At 32.3% G+C, this 18,764-nt stretch overlaps 1 protein-coding gene across 6 annotated transcripts in view; it reads right to left on the minus strand.

Moving 5' to 3' along the window:
* The window catches only part of Tei (irregular chiasm C-roughest protein teiresias), a 429,473-nt gene that overhangs the window by 277,581 nt on the left and 133,128 nt on the right, over nucleotides 1-18,764 (minus strand). The window lies entirely within an intron of this gene.

An 18,764-nucleotide genomic window follows, 5' to 3' on the forward strand; every position in this document is an offset into this window, starting at 1 on the left:
CCTCAATGTTTTAGATGAAAATATTAATTTTGATATCAATTTACTACATACATTCTTTTATACTGCTTAATTGTTTATCATTGGTATATTTATTAAGAGAAATTCTGTATAATGATTTTTGAAATAATTAAAATATGATATTTTATTGATCATAAGTAATACTAATCGTAACATTATTTCATAATGTCAATCATGAAATGTCAATGTATTTTCAATTGAAGTAAATGGAATAATTATATTTGTGTTTAAGATCGGTGCATCGCAATCTCGACATTTTCTATCATTGTTGCTGGCTAAAACTACTAAACCAATTGGTCGGGGCCAACGCGAAGGTGCAATCTAAACTTTCGAATTCTACGAGTTGCAGCCCTTGAGGCCTTCGTGTAATCCTTGCACTAGCATTCTCACGGTCCTTTCCTAAATTGCGTGCGCAACTAAATTAATTTACGAATTATTCGAAAATTACTATACAAAGATCAACAATTTACTGCTACATAAAATGTAAACGAGATAAGCGACTTATTATAAACGATACTTTATATTTAATAATTTTAGAAAGTTTCTACTAACAATAAGATCGTATGGAGATATAACAAGAACATATTTTCTGTTATTCCACAAAATGTATATTAATTGAAAAAATTCTCTTGAAAAAACTAAAATTATTTTACGCAACCTTCTCTCGTCGAAAATATCTAAAACTTAAATTGTATTAATTCTTATAAATAGAAACTTTTTCCATTTCTCTAACTTTGGAGCAAAGTGTGGCGATAACTTTTCTGTCTATCCCTTCTCTTCAACATTGGTAACCTGACGAGTCATTCGTGAAAAACATTGCCCAAGGGAGCATCGATAAGTAGCAGGTTGATTTACGGATTTACACGCTCCCATATTCCTCAGAGATCAGTCGCATATATTCCTCTAAAATGCTTCATGCGAATTCTTTTTGAAGAGAGACAAAATTCTGCGCGCGTTTCGCTTCTCGCTCTTTACTTGAGTGCAAGAATGAAAGTACTTGCAATCCTATCAACACGTGTAAGTTTACATGTGTATCCTCTTTTATATCGTATACTTGGCTTTGAATTTTTTTAACTCTTTTGCTCTTCTGTTATAATGGATATGGCAAATTAAATTCTAGTTATCTGATATTGTTGCTCTAATCGAGAAATGAATTATTTAACAAAGAAACATTTCAATCTGAGGAATACCACACAATTTAAAATAGAAATGTAATATTAAAAAAAATTGGGCTTTCCAGTTTTACGCACTTAATCAAATTTTAATTTTGAAATTTAAATTATTAAGAATTTTAACAATTTTAGTCATTTAACAGTTTTATTCATTTTAAGAGAAAAATATTCTTTCGACTACAAAAACAGGCATTTTTAATTATATTTAAAAAGGAAAAGGAAATTTTTAAAACAAAATGCAATATGTAATATATAGTCTCTTGTAAATTTGACAATCAATTAAAATAATAATCATGCATTTAAGCTAATACAATAGAAAATTTTCTAACAGAGAATGGACTTTTGTAGATGCAAATATCTGCGCAATATATCCGCAATGAAACTGTTGAAACAAAGTTTGATAACGCGACTCAATTAATTTTAATTTAAACTGGATGTAGTCATGTAGTCCGCTTTAATATTCGAGCTGCGCATTCCGGCAATATAACCAGCGAAAGGAAACCTTCCAATGCTTTAGTACACCTTAGTCACTTGGGATTAAATGTTTACACGTTTCTCTCTGGATAATTCATCCTAGATAATCACATGCAATGAAGGAAAGCAAAGATTGGTTTTGTTTCTGCGAAACACTATTTACACCGTCATTTTCCACTTGCTAAAAACAAGCGATATTTCTTATTTAATTTAATCAATTCGTATTGTATCGTGCATATTCTTTTGTATATTATAAATAATAAAAAAAAGAACTGCAGCGATTAAACATTTTTAATTGAGATGCAAATTGCGATTTAAAAAAATTTGAAATTACGAGTTTATAGGATTGAGCTTTTTCGTTTTGTTTTTATTTTGGATAATTTTCATAAAAATAGTCATGAAAATCGAAGTATGTAAATTAACCTGGGAGACACAATCGATCCACTTTAGCTGCTTTTGAGCTCGACATTAACGGTACAGCCGGTTCGAATCACTGAATTACAAATCCGACATACGAGCGTATCGGGATAAAGACAAGGGATCCCTGGCGCAAAGGTAGTAAAAGCAAGCGGAAGGAGGAGAAACGGGAAAAACGAAACGAATGTATTTCAATCTCGCCGCTTTTCAGCCGTGCCGCCGGAGTTTCGGGAAACTTTCGCTACTCGGCTCTAGTCCAGCTGACTGAGTTTTTCGAAGCTGGCTACGATAGTTCGGCGAGTATGCACGGTGCTCCTGCAGCTTCGAGCTTCTGCTTCCTGATCGATAAGCTTCTTTCGCTTCGAAACGGAGAACTTGAAAAAGGGCAATATTTGGCTTTAACGAAGCGACTTTTGAAACAAACGACACTGTCTTAAAGACAGCGGAAACTTTCATTGAATTGTAATTTTTCTAGTAAGATTGTTGTTTCAAGAAATAACGTTTCGAGTTGGAAAATAGATGATCTATTTTCTTAATATTAATTTAATTTATTTTTGTTTAAAAATTAATTCGTTTTCTTAGAAAAGTTAATAATGGTGTCAAATCCGTTATAAATCGTTAAGCATCAACATACGTGTTATATTTGTAACTCATCGAAAATTTACGGAATGAAATATGAGAAAGAGTTGAATGAACGTCGTATGAGGAGATATTAGAAAAAATACTGAAGGAAGTGTATTGCAATTATTTTGTAACACGAATATATTCGTATCAGCATTATTACTTGTATTTACAGTTAATGCAGTGCAACTAAGATTGTATCAATAAACGCATCATAACAAGATGTATAAATATCAAAGAAATATATCGGCAAAAGAACACCATAACAGTACATTACATGTAAAATAAGTGGATTGTGAGTATTATGATGAATTTTAATTGTAGTGAAATAATATACGATTGCGAAAAATCCTTGCTTTTACATAACAGTAACTGTTATTTTTTAAAAATATAACTTCACAATAAATAACTTCACAATTATAACTTCACAATTTAATAATAATTACTGGCAACAATTTATTATCATCAATAACAATAATTTGACATATAGGGTTATGTCAATTATTATTCCCGCCACTACTTCGGCTGCGTTCCACTTAACGATAATTCCCTATACGGTTGCTTAGAACGAATCTTATTGATGAATCATTTTGCTTCTTAGATTCACTCGCAGCCAATGAGAGGACGTATAGACGAAATAATATTATTTTTCCGCTTTTTATTAATAAAACAAATAACGATAATTATATGCTTGAAACCTTCCTTGATTAATAAGAAATTGATGTGCAAAAGATGATATCGAACTACGTTATAGTTATCGAGAATACTCGTTACAATCAATCCGAGCTCGGTGAAACGCATACTCCCTCCGTCTTTTTGCCAACCGTAGGTTGGCAGCAGTCGGGAGTAAAAAAATGAAGAAAAGCATTTTCTTATAAAATTGTAAGAGCCACTGAATATGGTGTTCAATTCAACTTCTTATGTCATTTACTCTTTTTCTACCTACAGTACAGCGTGAAACAATCCGCGAAAGATATCGTTCTCCGATCATACTCGACTCTCTCTCCCCCGCATATCGCGCACCTGCTGGTACAATCGATCCTAAAACAATCGAGAGCCCGAAGTTTCGCTTCCGTAAATCCGAACCGGAAACGAAAGAACGTACCGGCGATGATGAATCGATCGCCGTTCCTGCGATTTACGACGTAGAGCTCGAACCGACCGATCGCTCGAGACTCCAACTCGTTCGAGAACGTACGTACGTACGTACGCCGATCGATCATCGCGAAGGTAACAACGGGGAGAAACGCGGCGGTTATATCCGTGGAAAAAGATCACGCGAGATCTGCGAAAAAACGGTGAAAAATGTCCTCATCGAGAGAAACGACGACGACGACGACGACGACAACGTGGACGACAGCCGATGGCGGCCATCCATAGAAGTAAGCTCGCCTGCTACCGACATGTAGCACGTACATTCAAACGACAATATGTATCGTGCGTATGTATGAGTGAGGTTGTAAGTTCCACGGGCGAGAGAAGTGAGGAAAGATAAGAGAAACGTGGGTAGACTCGCGTTGCTCGTAGCACCGATAAGAGATCGCATCCAACTTAAACCCCGCTTTTACACCCCCTCGGTGGCAGCCACCCTCGCGGACGTTCGAAGGAGAGAGAAAGGAAGATCGGGGCGAATGATATTCTCAGGATGGTTCCTTAACGCCTCCGAAGCCGCAAAATATTTCACGTATATGTGCGACGATAGATACATGCCGTTTTCAAGTATGATGACCGTACTTTGCGAGCCCGATACCGAAAAGAGTCTCGCGTTTTGTTTTACGAGATCGTCGTCAGCGATGTTCGACAACGTCTCGCTCTTAACTGTATCGTTCGATTTATCGTTATTATTCCAGGAATAATTTATGAAAAGTCATGCATATATACTACCAATTAAAAGTATTGCATCGTTTATATAGAAATAGGGTTGTTACTTCAATGAAAAATATATATAAATAATTTAAATATAAACATAAATATTAATATGTAAATATATGAATTAATAATATTAATATACAAATATAAATATTATCAAGTTAGATTTTATTATCATTTTATTGCAAAATAATTGCAGTCTTTGTAAAATATATTCTGATATAATTAAGCGATTTTAATATAGAAAACGTTTTTCATCTTATTTAATTATAGGATAATATTGATTATTAATATTATAATATTAATATTATATTGTTACAAAAAATCCATGTTTCATAGGCATTAAAAAAATAACGAGATGCATTACCTTTACGATATATTATGAATATATTTTTTGCACGTCCATCTTTTGCCTCCTTAAATGAATACTATGCTAGTATCATACTAAAACGTAATTTTAGAACATGAAACGAACAATTTTCGCTCTGCACCACGTTAGGTTATATTTCAATACAATTACGAGTTAATTCGTTTTACGGCAAATTCGCTCGATAGCCCGGAATGTCCCGGGATCATTTGCGAATTCGTGAGAGAGAGACCTCAATTCCATTTTGATGTAATTCACAAAGCGGACGAATTCTCGCGTGCTATGCGCTGGAAAGTAATTTCCGTTTTCGAAAATCGTCATAAAAAAAAAGGGGAAAGCACAAAGCGGAACCGCCAAATTAAACGGATAGTTTTCAAAATGTACGCGCGACACGTATTTCTCTGTCTATATATTTTCCTCTGAAATCTTCTCTGAGCACGCATATTTCTAGAATTATATCATGCAGGGATGAGAGACAGGCATGAAAGAATACGCATTTTATGTTGCACGTAAACTAGGAATGTTCTCCTTTCGTAAGTCGATGGAAGCACAATCCTGTATAATACTTGTCCTAATTATTATACGTACAATTTTCATTTATGTATTATTCTGATGTCCGTATTACGGACAATACCTTAATAAGCGCGCGTTTGTAGCTTTTGTACAAAAACGCGCGAAATGCGGGAGTCCTGCTTTTGACATCGGATCAACACGAAATAAAAAAAAAAAAAAAATATATCATGGATTTACCGTTCCACTGGAGTGGAATATCCATTATATAAAAACTGAGCGAAGCTGTAAAACTGTAACTGTCAAAGGGAACACATGCGCACCAAAAGCGCACTTCAGAAAGAAATTAATATCTCATTCCAATAATGGAATATTCGTTATGTTTAATGCGCGCAATTTGAAGCGAATAGCGACGAGAGAATATTGCTACAACAATATCTATGTTTTATAAGATAAATATTTAATTTACGAAAAGGAAATATATTATGCGCATCATTCGCATATAACAATAACGAATCAGAAATTATAATTGTGACAAAGTTATTTTCAGTTAGAATAATTGTACTATTTCTATCAAGCATTTTATATTGTAGCATAGTATTTTTTTTTATTATTTGTAAAGCTACATCGAGAGAACATTAAAAAGTTAATTAGGACACACAGAGGTATGTGTGCAGTTATTTTCACACGCGCGCGCACAAATAGAAATCTAATAACTAACAAATGTAAAAAACTTGATAAACACACTGCGCGTAAAATTGGCTCGTTCGGTACGATCGACATGCGAAATATCGACCTTTGAATGGCGCGTCGCGAAAATCGATGGAAGACAAATCGCGGGCGCCAAGCCGCGTAGAAAAATAACGAGTTCGTGTCACTGAGACTCACCAATTTCATGTACATACATACATATAGCTGCGCTCGCTCGTTTGCAGACGATACCGGAGCGCCAACTATATCATTGAAAATACGAAAATTCACCCGAAATTGCTGCGACATGTCTCATGCACACGCATACACGTACGCATCCACGATAGTGATTCTCCCAAATCGGCTTGGCGAACGAGGACATTACGGCAAACGCGCGTGGCAGCTAATACACGAAATAGAATCAAATGAACGGTATAAAGAACAAATAGCAGGTAGGAAACGTAGAGCGAAAAGGAATATAAATGAAAATGGAGGAAGAGCGGCATGCGTTAATGCAGCCATTTTGACGAAATTACGAACCTATGAAATATAATAAACTGTAAAATGGAAGTATGTTAAATATTTTTGAATAGCTCGTGTATAAAAAATTTTCTACAGCTTTTGTGAGATATGAAAGAAGAATAAATTGGGGTAATAACATTTACCGCATCTGATTTTAAATTAGACAAAAGTGCGATATAACTTTATAATACAGTTTATATACATAATCGTAAAATAAGAAAATTTATATAATAATATAATGATCTCTCTTAAAATTTTAAAATAAATTTTCAACAAAATTTTCAACAAAATTTTAAAATAAATTTTCAACAAAAGGGAAGAGAGGAAACATTTTAAGGAATCTTAAAATAAATAGTGAAACAAGTAGTCTTATGATGAAAGAAAATTCGTATTTGTAACGCTTGTATCACGATATTTGAATGTTTAAGATATCCAGTGCAGCGAAAATTTGTCGATGCAACAGCGAGGATACGTGTTTTTCAACCAATACTGGTAGTTTGCGCTTGTAAACTGCAGTGCAAGTATTATACAGCATATCACAAAGATTGTTACTTCTAACATATTTGTGTATCGATTGTTGGAAAATTGAACACTCAAAAAAAAACAAAACCAAAATATAAAATTATCTCAACGAATAACATAACAAACAGGGAAAAGGATAAAGTACATTTCGTAATATTTCAATTACTTAAATCATAATTATCATTGCAAAATATATAATAATATACATATATAATAAATATATATCTTATATATTTTTAAAAATGTAAAGTTTGAAAGAAAATTGAAGCATTTATTTATTAAATAATAATTATGTAGCAATAAGTTCATAGTGAAACTATATATGAATGAAATGTAGAACATATATTTTCACTATTTCATAAAATATATATTCTATTCATTTTTCAAAGTATGATTGATTATCAAGAAAATAATTTAAAAATTTATTGTAATTTTCAACTTGTGAATATTGACTGATTCAACATAATTTATTAGAAACATGTATTAAAATTCACGATTCATAAAAGGAAAATAATTTTTCACTCGATTAACACATCATAAAATCTTATTAACGTGAATTACCATTAAAAAGAAAGACAGAAAAACATGCTCATATACATAGATATAGATTATCACTTGCAAATCGTAGAGGGAAAACGTTAATTATAAGTAAATAAACGTATTAGAAGGCGCCGCAGAGAAGGAGCGAACCCTAAATGCGTTTGCTAACAAGCTCCAGATGGGACAAAATGAATTTCACGAGGGATCTAGTGGAGAAACTCACGAACGATGATTTCAAAAGGAGGGCAAACACGAGATGTTAACACGATTACGTTTAAAAAAGATAATGACATTTAGAAAAAAAAATTTTATCGTTTGACTACCGCATGTTTCTCTTTCGCAGGTATGCATCAGCTCATAATCGTAGCTTCCGAGATAATTAACACATTTATAACGGAAGATTCTCCTCTTTGAAGAGGAAAATGTATAACTTTAGAAGGATTTTTTTTATTCCTCTCCTTTTTATTTTATAATTATAAAATTTTTTTTAATGTAAAATAATTCAAAACGCACATAAACACTTTCTAATCATATTTAAAAAAGAAATTTCATCTTGACACACATGTATCTCTCTCCCATAAATCAGTTCATAAACATAACTTCCGAGAAAATTGACACTTTTTTAACGTGAGATTTTCCTCTTTGAAGGAGAAAGTCACTTTAGAAGGATTCTTTTATTTTTTGTCTCCCTTTCACTTTATAACTAAAAAAAAATCTTTTTAATTGAGAGAAGACACAGAGATGCACATAAGCGGCTTCTAAAAGGATCAAATGGAAAGGTATGTAAAAAATTAGAAAAATTAGAAGTATGTAAAAAATTACACTCATGGCTCGATTAACGCAATTATTTGTACAGTCTTGCGTAAAATGCGATTACGCGCTCATGAGCAATGATAAAAAATGAATTGCTGCTTTAAACGATGCACAGGCGCGAATAACGGCGTTAATAAATATGCTGGAACGTGAGGCTTCATAAACATTCCCCATGGAGAATTCCGAACGCGCCGCTGTAATCGTTGAAGTGAAACAATCTGTCGACGCACATGCGCGAGACACGCACAGCAAGATTTTAGTTTTCCTGGAAAATAATCTCGTGGATGACACTACACGCGTTTTATCGCTCTGTTTCCATAATAAGATTATGTCACATTCCTGATTTATTCTATCCTCCGAGGTCGGTTGTTTTAAACCTGAAACCATATTATTATTATTACTGTTAGCACTTAGCGTCGAATAATCTTGAAAATACTGTATATTCCCCGACTGTTATTAAATGGTATTTCCTGAAGCCGCAGAGAAATATCCATAAATGTGCGAGATATTTAAATAATTTAATATGCACGAATCTTGAAATATAATCCCTTCTTTCGCAGATGAGTCTGTCACGATATATTACGCGTCACTTGTTTATTAAGTATATTATGGCAAACGGAAAGAAAAGCTTCGCACATCAACGATTTCAACGTTATGATGAAAACATCCTGGTCGATATGCGGCGATTAGCGTCGTTGAATTGACACAAACTGACTGAAACCAAGCGAAGCAGTCACTTAGGAACGCTAGAAGGGTTTCACAGGCGGCTTAAAGCAACGGATATGTCTCTCGGCAAAGTAGCGGAAGGGGAGGTCTTCCCAAGTCATTGGCAGGGAATTGGCTCGTTACGCAAGCGAACGGTGAAATTACGGTTGATATTAACAAAACCTCTCCAGGGAAGGATGGAATGCTTACGCAACCATGTTCGTCATCTTGTGCGCGCTTCCTTAATCATTAACGGGAGGGGGAGGAGAACGGGGGTCGACTCTCCCCGATGGCGGATGTATTTACTGTACATGGGGAATGTCAAATCGAAATTTGCAACGGGATTACCCACCCCCTATGCTCCCTATCCACCGGCCCGAAAAGCCGAAAGCTGCGCTAAACGAGTAGAATATAAATGAACGTTAGAACCGCGAAGACGAACTGAATCGATAAGACGGGGCGACAATAAGGGTTGCACAAGACTCGAGACAAGACAATATTCGTAAAAAAATATTACGCTGATATTGACCATTTTCGAAAACTTAAATTGTGTCTTGATTTTCAGTGAATCTTTGTAGCCAAAATCTCGTCTTGTACTCTCTTGTCTCAATTTTATTAACTTTATTTAATACTAAACATTGTTTAAAATAATATTTAACATAATCTTTATAATATAATTTAAAATAATTATTATTATTTATGTCATTCATTTATTCCCCAAAATATATATTATGTATATATTATGTATACTCGTTATTTTTATAGGCAATTGCATCCTGATGCTAGAATGCAAATGTGATTCACTTGCACACAATCAGAGAACTAATGTATTGTACGCAGAATTTTGCGTAGCTAAATAATTGTACACAATTTTATATTGTGTATATTATTTATTTTATTAATTTTTAATTTGTTAATATAAATGCTTTTAATTATTAAATTTTTAAGTTCATAAATAATATAGTGATTTTTCTCATCTAATTTACAAATATGCATATTTTACCTTTTATTAAAAATTAATAATTTTGACAATTTTAATCTTGGTATTGTCTCAAAAACTAGTTAAAAATCTTGTTTTGATCTTGTCTTCAATTTCGAGATAAGACAAGACAATATTCGACAAGATATTAAAACAAGGCATTATATAAATTAAAAATTATTATAATTATTATATTATATAAAGACTAGTCTCTTGATATCTTATGTTGCAACTTTAGAGTAGAGGGAACTGGTATGGAACACATTTTAGTCTTATGAGCTTTTCTTCACGCAAAAAAACATGCACGATGGTTACGAGCGAAGATTCCGATATGCAGAATCTTCCATAAAACTGGATGGCTATCATCCAATGGGCTGTTTATTCGATGGAGGAGAAGTTTTTGAGGACGAAAGTGGGTGACTATAAGAGTCTTGCCGAACAGTTTTAGTTAAAGTGCCGTTCGTACGATTCGCCATAAGCCTTCATCGGGTAACGTAACATTACGGAATCTATTCCATTTTTATCACACTGTGATACCATGCATTTTTTAAAACCAAACAGACGGCAAAACACAATCTTGCAAGTCTATAATGTAGAGGACTAAAATTAAAATTTTAATGAGATTTAAGTATCAAATATTATAGACACATTACTACGAAATATAAATTCTCAAATATTTGTAATATTACTGTAGCGTATACATGCTTTAAAATAAATTAACAAATTCGCTAACCATTAACGTGTGTGTTTGATGAGTAACCACAAGTCCTAAATTTATTATAATTAGCACGAGATATGATGTTCCTGCAGAATTACCAGCATATTTCATAATATATTTTGTTTTAGCTTATTATATATAATTATAAATATGATTATTAATATGTTATTAGTAACGTTTAATATTATTATTGTAGATTTGTGTTCATTTATTGCATATATTCTAAAATAAATTTTATCAAACTTTAAAAATTTGATATAAAACAAAATAAATTGAAAAATATGAACAATATATAATAAAAGCATATAATTTTTACTGATTTTTTGAGAATTGATTTATACATTTTGTTTCATTCGTATATTACTATCACATATATCGTCAAAAGATAAGAAAAAATATAATATTCATAATCTTATTTTTCATTCTTACATAAAAAAAAATAAGCAAAAAAATTAAAACAGGCTTTAGCATTAACTTTTAAATACATTAATGGCAATAAAATAGTATATGTAATCTAGTCTTTATTTCAAATATTTAAAATATAAATGTAAAATATAAAATATTTATTGTATTACCGGCTAGTAATATTGACTTTTTAACGAAATTATGTCATGCGTGATCGATGTTATCGGAATCAGCAGGAAATACAACCCGTTATCCCTGTGTCGATGGCCCAATTTTTTTATGCGCGTGCGCAGGCATTTTCAACGGAACTCGAACTCGTTCGGTTCTTGCAAAATCGCAAAAATTGGGAGATTGATATAATCCGGAGTAACGACGCAAAAACGTTAAAAATCATTTTACTAATCGCATATCGACAATTAAAGCCTTTGCTCGGCATTTTTCCGCACACCATGCTTTAAATCCATGGCAAACGCGACACTGTCGCTGCGTGATTTACGAAAGTTCTCGTCCGTGCAAAATTGTCCGTGTTAAAATCTCTTGTGGAAGGGTTCCAATGTGGCAAGGTCTAAAATAAGAATTTCTTTCCTGAGGGCCTCAGGACGGATAGTGTCGCAATATCGAGAAGACGGAGAACCATGTGTGAAATCAAAGTACCGAAGTCAGGAAATCTTGGAAAATTGCGACAAATGAAAGCCACGCATGTTGCGTTTCGATATTTGTTTAAACTCGTTGATGAATCCATTTTAATTAATAATCGATGATACAAGTGACACTCGTCTAATTAATATTTAATAATTATTAATAGGATAAAACGGTGTAATTTGCTCAAATCAATGTAAAATACACTTATGATGAACAAATCTTATTATCAAATAGTTGAAATTTACAAAGATTTATTAATATTATAATTCTACTAGATTTTGTGATCAAATGAACTATTTTAATTATAAGATCAACTTTTTGAAAATATTCAGAAAAACGTTTTCCCTCGAACTTTTGGTGCAAAACGCTTTAGATAATTATAATCAACAAAAATAATTATTGTTTAATTGTAAAATTCGAGAGAGATATAAAAATTCATATTTTAACTCAATAAAAATATTGTAAATATAAGGATCTCTTTTTATTTCTTTTCTCCCCCCAAAAAAAACAAAAACGAAAAAACGTTGCTATCCATTTGTAGTAATGCTTCTACTTCGCCTTTGTAGCTTTTCTTTTATATATTTTGATCACCGTCTGCCAAAAAAATGTTATAATAGGCATATTATTTCTATATAGGACATTTTTGTATTTTTTAAAAAAGTGCATCCTTATATCGCATATAAAAAATATTTTTATATACGGCTATTATCGATTACATTTTATGAGTTATACCTCCAGAAATACAGAAATAGAGAACATATAAACATATGATAATTATTTTTAAGGAATAAAAAATGATTAGAAATACTTATCAATAATTTTATAATTTCTTTTTTCTTAAAAATGATTTTTTGTAGTGTTTTTAAGATCGCATTTAGAATAGTTTTGTACGATTTCCCAGTTGATTGTGTATTATTATATATCAACTTTTATTTCAACAATACTTATTAGTAAGCTTATTATTTCTAAATAATAAGTAGGACATTTTCTCTGCTAGACCACATTACATCGCTTTATTCTATAATAAATAGTGTATATATCGCAAGTCTTTCAAATTCAGCATTTTTTTAAATTTAGAGCTTTTTATAAAAAGTTCGTTTTTATTGACATTGGCGCTTTGTAATAAAATTGACTTTACACGAAAAGTTTGCAACACAAAAGCCTATAATATAATCTGATATATGTAACTATTTATAATATACATAATGGTTTTCTAAATATTTATTTTTTTAAATAAAAATTAGAAATTAGCAATTGGTAACAGCAAACATCGATTGCTCATTAACTCTTAGGAAATTGCGATGCAATTTTTATAATCCGAAAAAAATATTTATATATAATGTGTGTCACTTCTATAATATTTGATGATTCTAAACTCTTTGTCATACGTGTCTGTCACTTCAAATCATCGTATCATTTATACTTTTGATTTTTGGACTTTTTGCCTCAGGAAACTTTTAATTAACACCACCTAAACTACAACATATTTCAATTTCAGCCAATTTGACCAAAGCCACTTTTTTCATATAAAATGTGCGGGGTCCTTTCCAACAATCCAAACTTTCATTAAGAATTAAGATTGTCTCTTCTGCCATAACTTGTATGTATATATTCTAAAAAAAAACGGCAAAATATTTCCTATTTTAATTGTAAAAATGCACTGTTTAAGAACTTTTCTAATTTTTAAGAAACAAAATAATTTACTTGGAATTTTAATTATATCTACAATAAATTCATATATTAATTAGTTTGGATTGCACAGAGATTATATCAAAATATAAGAAGATAACAATTAATTTTAAGTCCATAAAAGGAATTCTTCCTATTTACTCTACATCACCGGTCAGTTAATTTACATATCTCATAATCGAGATGCCATGACAATCATCATTTTCGACGGACGAACGAACACAACAGTGCTGTATCGTTATCTAAATCTAAGCTGACAACCATCAACGCGGTAAAAGCTGCAAGCACGGAACAGTACCTTCCACCAGAGGTCTCCCAGTGTTAATTAATGATTCGAATCTCATTTATCATTACGGCTATGTCGTGTTCTCAGACCTTCCATTCGCCTTCGAGCACGACCTTTCACTGTAGATACAACCATACCTTACTTCCTCTCCTCTTTGTCGCTCTAGTTTGTATACAAGGTGTGCTTAGATGTATTAAATATATTTAATTAAAATTATTACAATTGAAACAAACCACAAAGAAGTTCTATAGATATTTACAAAGTTATTTAGAATTCTACAAAGATTTTTTTTATTTGTTTTTATTGTTTTTCCAAATTTCAATTCGAGGGGAGAGAGGGAGATTCCACCTTTCGATATGAAATTCAACTTAAATTGTCAAAACACATCTAGCATCAAACGTCAAATAATCATGATTGACATCGAATAAATTTTCACGTCGCTGGACAAACGTCAAACTCTAAACTCATCCGAAAATTGAACGCTTGAGACGATGTTTCATAAGTTTAGTACACCCAATATATAGAGTATACACGAGGTTACCTCTTAGCTCCACTTTTCCGGCCACCCTCTGCTACGTACCCCTGCTCTTCCCCACCGCGGCGCCCCAGTCGCCTTTCTCTAATTAAATAACTTCAAGACACTATCCGTTACTTCATCTATCTACTCGACCGTTCGTTCGTCTGCAGTTCTTCTTTTCAGGCCCGAACACGAGATGCCCATTAAAGCGAATGCGCGAAATTCGATATCTCTGATATCTCTGCTTGGCCAACCTTCGAATCGCTATACTCGACTTGTCCTTGTTGCGCGAATTTAGTCGCGATTGCTCTCCCGAAAGTTTGCCCAATGAGATGCGACATCAACACACGACATTAAAACAAAAAAGATGAAATCTAATCAAACACTATCTTTAAAGAAACTTGAATTAGAAAGAGATAATTGAAATTAATTATGTTTTTTTGGATTAGATTGTTGTCACGATTGACGGATTAATTCAGTGTAATTTTACTTTTTTTCAGAGTTTAAAATTTTTAAAGATCCAAATGGCTTTATTACACTGTACCGAGTATACAGAAAGAATAATTACTGACAACAATTTATTATCATCAATAACAATAATTTGACATATAGGGTTATGTCAATTATCATTCCTGCCACTATTTCGGCTGCGTTCCACTTAACGATAATTCCCTATACGGTTGCTTAGAACGAATCTTATTGGTGAATCATTTTGCTTCTTAGATTCACTCGCAGCCAATGAGAGGACGTATAGACGAAATAATATTATTTTTCCGCTTTTTATTAATAAAACAAATAACGATAATTATATGCTTGAAACCTTCCTTGATTAATAAGAAATTGATATGCAAAAGGTGATATTGGAATACATTATAGTTATCAAGAATACCCGTTACAATCAATCCGAGCTCGGTGAAACGAATACTCCGTCTTTTTGCCAATCATAGGTTAGGGCAGCAGTCGGGAGTAAAAATTGAATTTTCTCCGATTTTAAGAATCACTATGTACATAAAAGTGATAATTGATTTATCAAGTATAATATCGATTATACTGATAAACATGAAAATTATATCCACCTCTTTAAAGAGTAATGCTAAAAAGCTAAATATTATATCTCGAAACCTAGAGCGTTAATAAAAAAGTATTGTAATGTCATATTTTTTTTTTTTCATCGCATTTTTAATAAAAATTAACTAATTTATTTACTTATAAATTGACAAAATTTGTATAAAAGCATGATGTATCTCGTGCGTTTTAATGCTCAAACGCGTATAAATCAAACGTACTTGCAATGCTAGTCTCGATACTGAGACGCACAGTGGTCGTCGTTTTAGAAACTGGACCGGTTGCGCGGTCGAAAATCACGAAGAAACGTGACGAACGGACGGAAGGAGGAAACCGAGAAATAATCGAGAGGACGGAGGAAAGACCATTGGATATATCCGAGACCTGTCTTGTCAGTTCATCTATTATTCAAGTCGCGTAGCTTACGAGTGCGCCACGCATGCAAGATCTCATTAATTCGCTTTATGTGTTTGTCCAGTGATGTTGGCCAACTTATCAAAGACTTTGAACCTACAGACACGCTGTAACATCTTAGCGCACATAACTGAATATCGAGTGACTTTCAATGTCAAATTATTTAAAAAAAATGCAGGATAATTCACACTTTGTGTGATTAAAAAAACATTGCTGATTAATAAAAATAAAATAAGAGATAAAGCAGAAATTGCAATAAATAAATATCTTAATTAATTTAAATTTTAATTCAGTTATTATTCAATAATTTAAATATCTTCAATTATTAAATAATTTAATTTGGTCGTATCTTCAATTATTAAATAATTTAATTTGGTCGTATCTTCAATTATTAAATAATTTAATTTGGTCGTATAAAGTTCTATGTTTTTGTTAGAAAAATAAAAATAAAAAAGAAATAAAGTTTCTTTCAAGAAACCGGCTTTACTAAATAATTCCTTGCTTTGGAAGGAAATTTTTTCCCCGCACGAAAAATGCTAGTCATACATATTTTTTTACGGCGCTTGCGTTGCAGAAAATATATGGAAACTCGATTGGGAAACGCAAGCTGATATGCGGGCGGTGAGAAATGACGCTATCTATCTCGAATCAATGATCAGCAATGCGATATGCCGAACACTGGACATCGAGTTGCGTAACCACAATCGAAACTTCGCATCGATGCGGAGGACCGCGAATTTCATGAATCTCCGCACGATCAGCATTCGAAACAAAGCTATCGTGATTTGGGCGCAATCGCGGGTAGAGTTTTCGAAATAAAAAATATTACAGGTACGCATATGCATTTCTATACAACCGCACTGTTGAATGATCAAAGGACGGTAATAATTTGTAATAATAATTTCCCCAGTAATGGGCCCATCGTCATTTCTCTTAAAATTCTTCAGCTAGTTCAGCAAAATAAGTGATAATATACTGATAAATATCAAAAATATTTCCACTTCTGAAGAGTAATTAATTCTGATTCATTTTTATATAAAAAAAAGAATATGTATAATATTCATAATTTTTAGTTTAGCTCTCACTTTCATAACTTGTAGGATTTAGAAAAATATTTAATTTTTGTCAAGGAAATTTGGGGGGAGTCTAAAGAATTTAGGTTGACATCACACACTAAAGTGACTTTTTCATCTCAGAAACATGGAATTACCTTCTTACAAAGTCAATACAAAACAAAATGAAAAAATAAAAAATAATGTTATTCTTGTACAAAATAAAAAAAATGTTATTCTTGTACATCAAATGCAATAATCGAGCAGCGACACGTAAATTAAAGTATACAACTTAACGAGAAATTTAATTAGGAGCCAAAATATTAAAGAATGTACAAATTAATATTTCATAATTTCCTTCAACGCAATATATTAATAAAACGACGCTTATCACTAAAACTATCATTCTTACGCTTTTCCATCGTCCTAATTAACGCGCTGTCGTGCATGTCTTGGCTCACTTGATCGCGAGAAGTAGATCGCGTAGATTAAGCCTTCAGCGGATAGCATGTAGACGTCAGTACGTTGGCAATTAACAAGGTTTTAAAGGGGCACACCAACGATAAATATGTAATTACATCGCGTAAGAACTACGGCGAAAGGTCTTGAAATTTTTCATCACTCTAATCAGCCGGAAAAATCAGGATTAACAATATATGATAATAAAAAATAATATTACAATATTTTTATAATGATCAGATTAATGACTACAATCTCTTAAAATGAGATAATTAATTATACCAGCAGCGAAAATCTTTTTAAAGAGGGAAGATAAAGCTTGTTTTATTGTTATGTCATGATCAACTTGCATTTGTATTTGTAATTTTGATGAATCAATCAATCATAAAATTTTATATTATCAAAATTAAATTATTGTTGATCGACAAGTTAAAAGAGTATACGTGGAAACGTTTGAAATCAAATGAAAATGATTCTTTCTACATGACACACAACAGTGTGCACTATATGTGATTTATTCCTCTGCAATGTGATTGGATTGTTGATCCTGACGGATGAGAAGCATCTGTCATTCCACTCGACTGAGGCTGGCAGCGATACCTCTTTGCTGTACAAGTAACTGCGAGAGAATCTATGAATCTCAATCACGACATAATCAAGAACCAGTCCACACAGAAAAGAGAAAACAGACTGATGTACGATAATATTGTGCGTTGTCTTTGTAAACATACGAGATAGATTGCCGCGAAATTTAACTTTCTTGATAAAAACCCGAGAGAACCATTTATACAAGTACTGGAATTAAAGTTTTCCTGGGAGCCTGGGAATCTGAAATTACCACATCAGTAAGTATACATTGCATTTATAATTATCAAAAGTTAGATTTACATAGAACTAACAAACAAGTAACTCGTGCAGTAAGTTGCAGAGAAAGATAAGCAAGTAAGTTGTTCCTTTCTCTAGTAGTATCGTATGTTCACAGCAGTATATTTAACGTTTTACAAGATATCTCATGTATTGTGAGATACTACAATGAGTTTCAAGAAAAAGTGAATTATTATTATAGCATAATAATTTTGAAAAAAGAAGTGGGTAAAACGATGTAATATACCTTGGCAGGAGAAATGCCCTATTTATTATTTAGAAATAACGAGTTTAAAAGTATTTTTAAAACGAAAGTCGATATATGGCAGTACATAAACTAGAAACCATAAAATTATGTTGAATGCTATTTTGCACACACACACACACACACACACAGCATACTTAAAAAAATTACAAAATATAAAATTTTAAGG

The sequence above is a fragment of the Camponotus vicinus genome, unplaced genomic scaffold (assembly GCF_025532165.1).
Source record: "Camponotus vicinus isolate PSW18456_S1 unplaced genomic scaffold, iyCamVici1.0 SCAF_11, whole genome shotgun sequence".
Lineage (NCBI taxonomy): Eukaryota > Metazoa > Arthropoda > Insecta > Hymenoptera > Formicidae > Camponotus > Camponotus vicinus.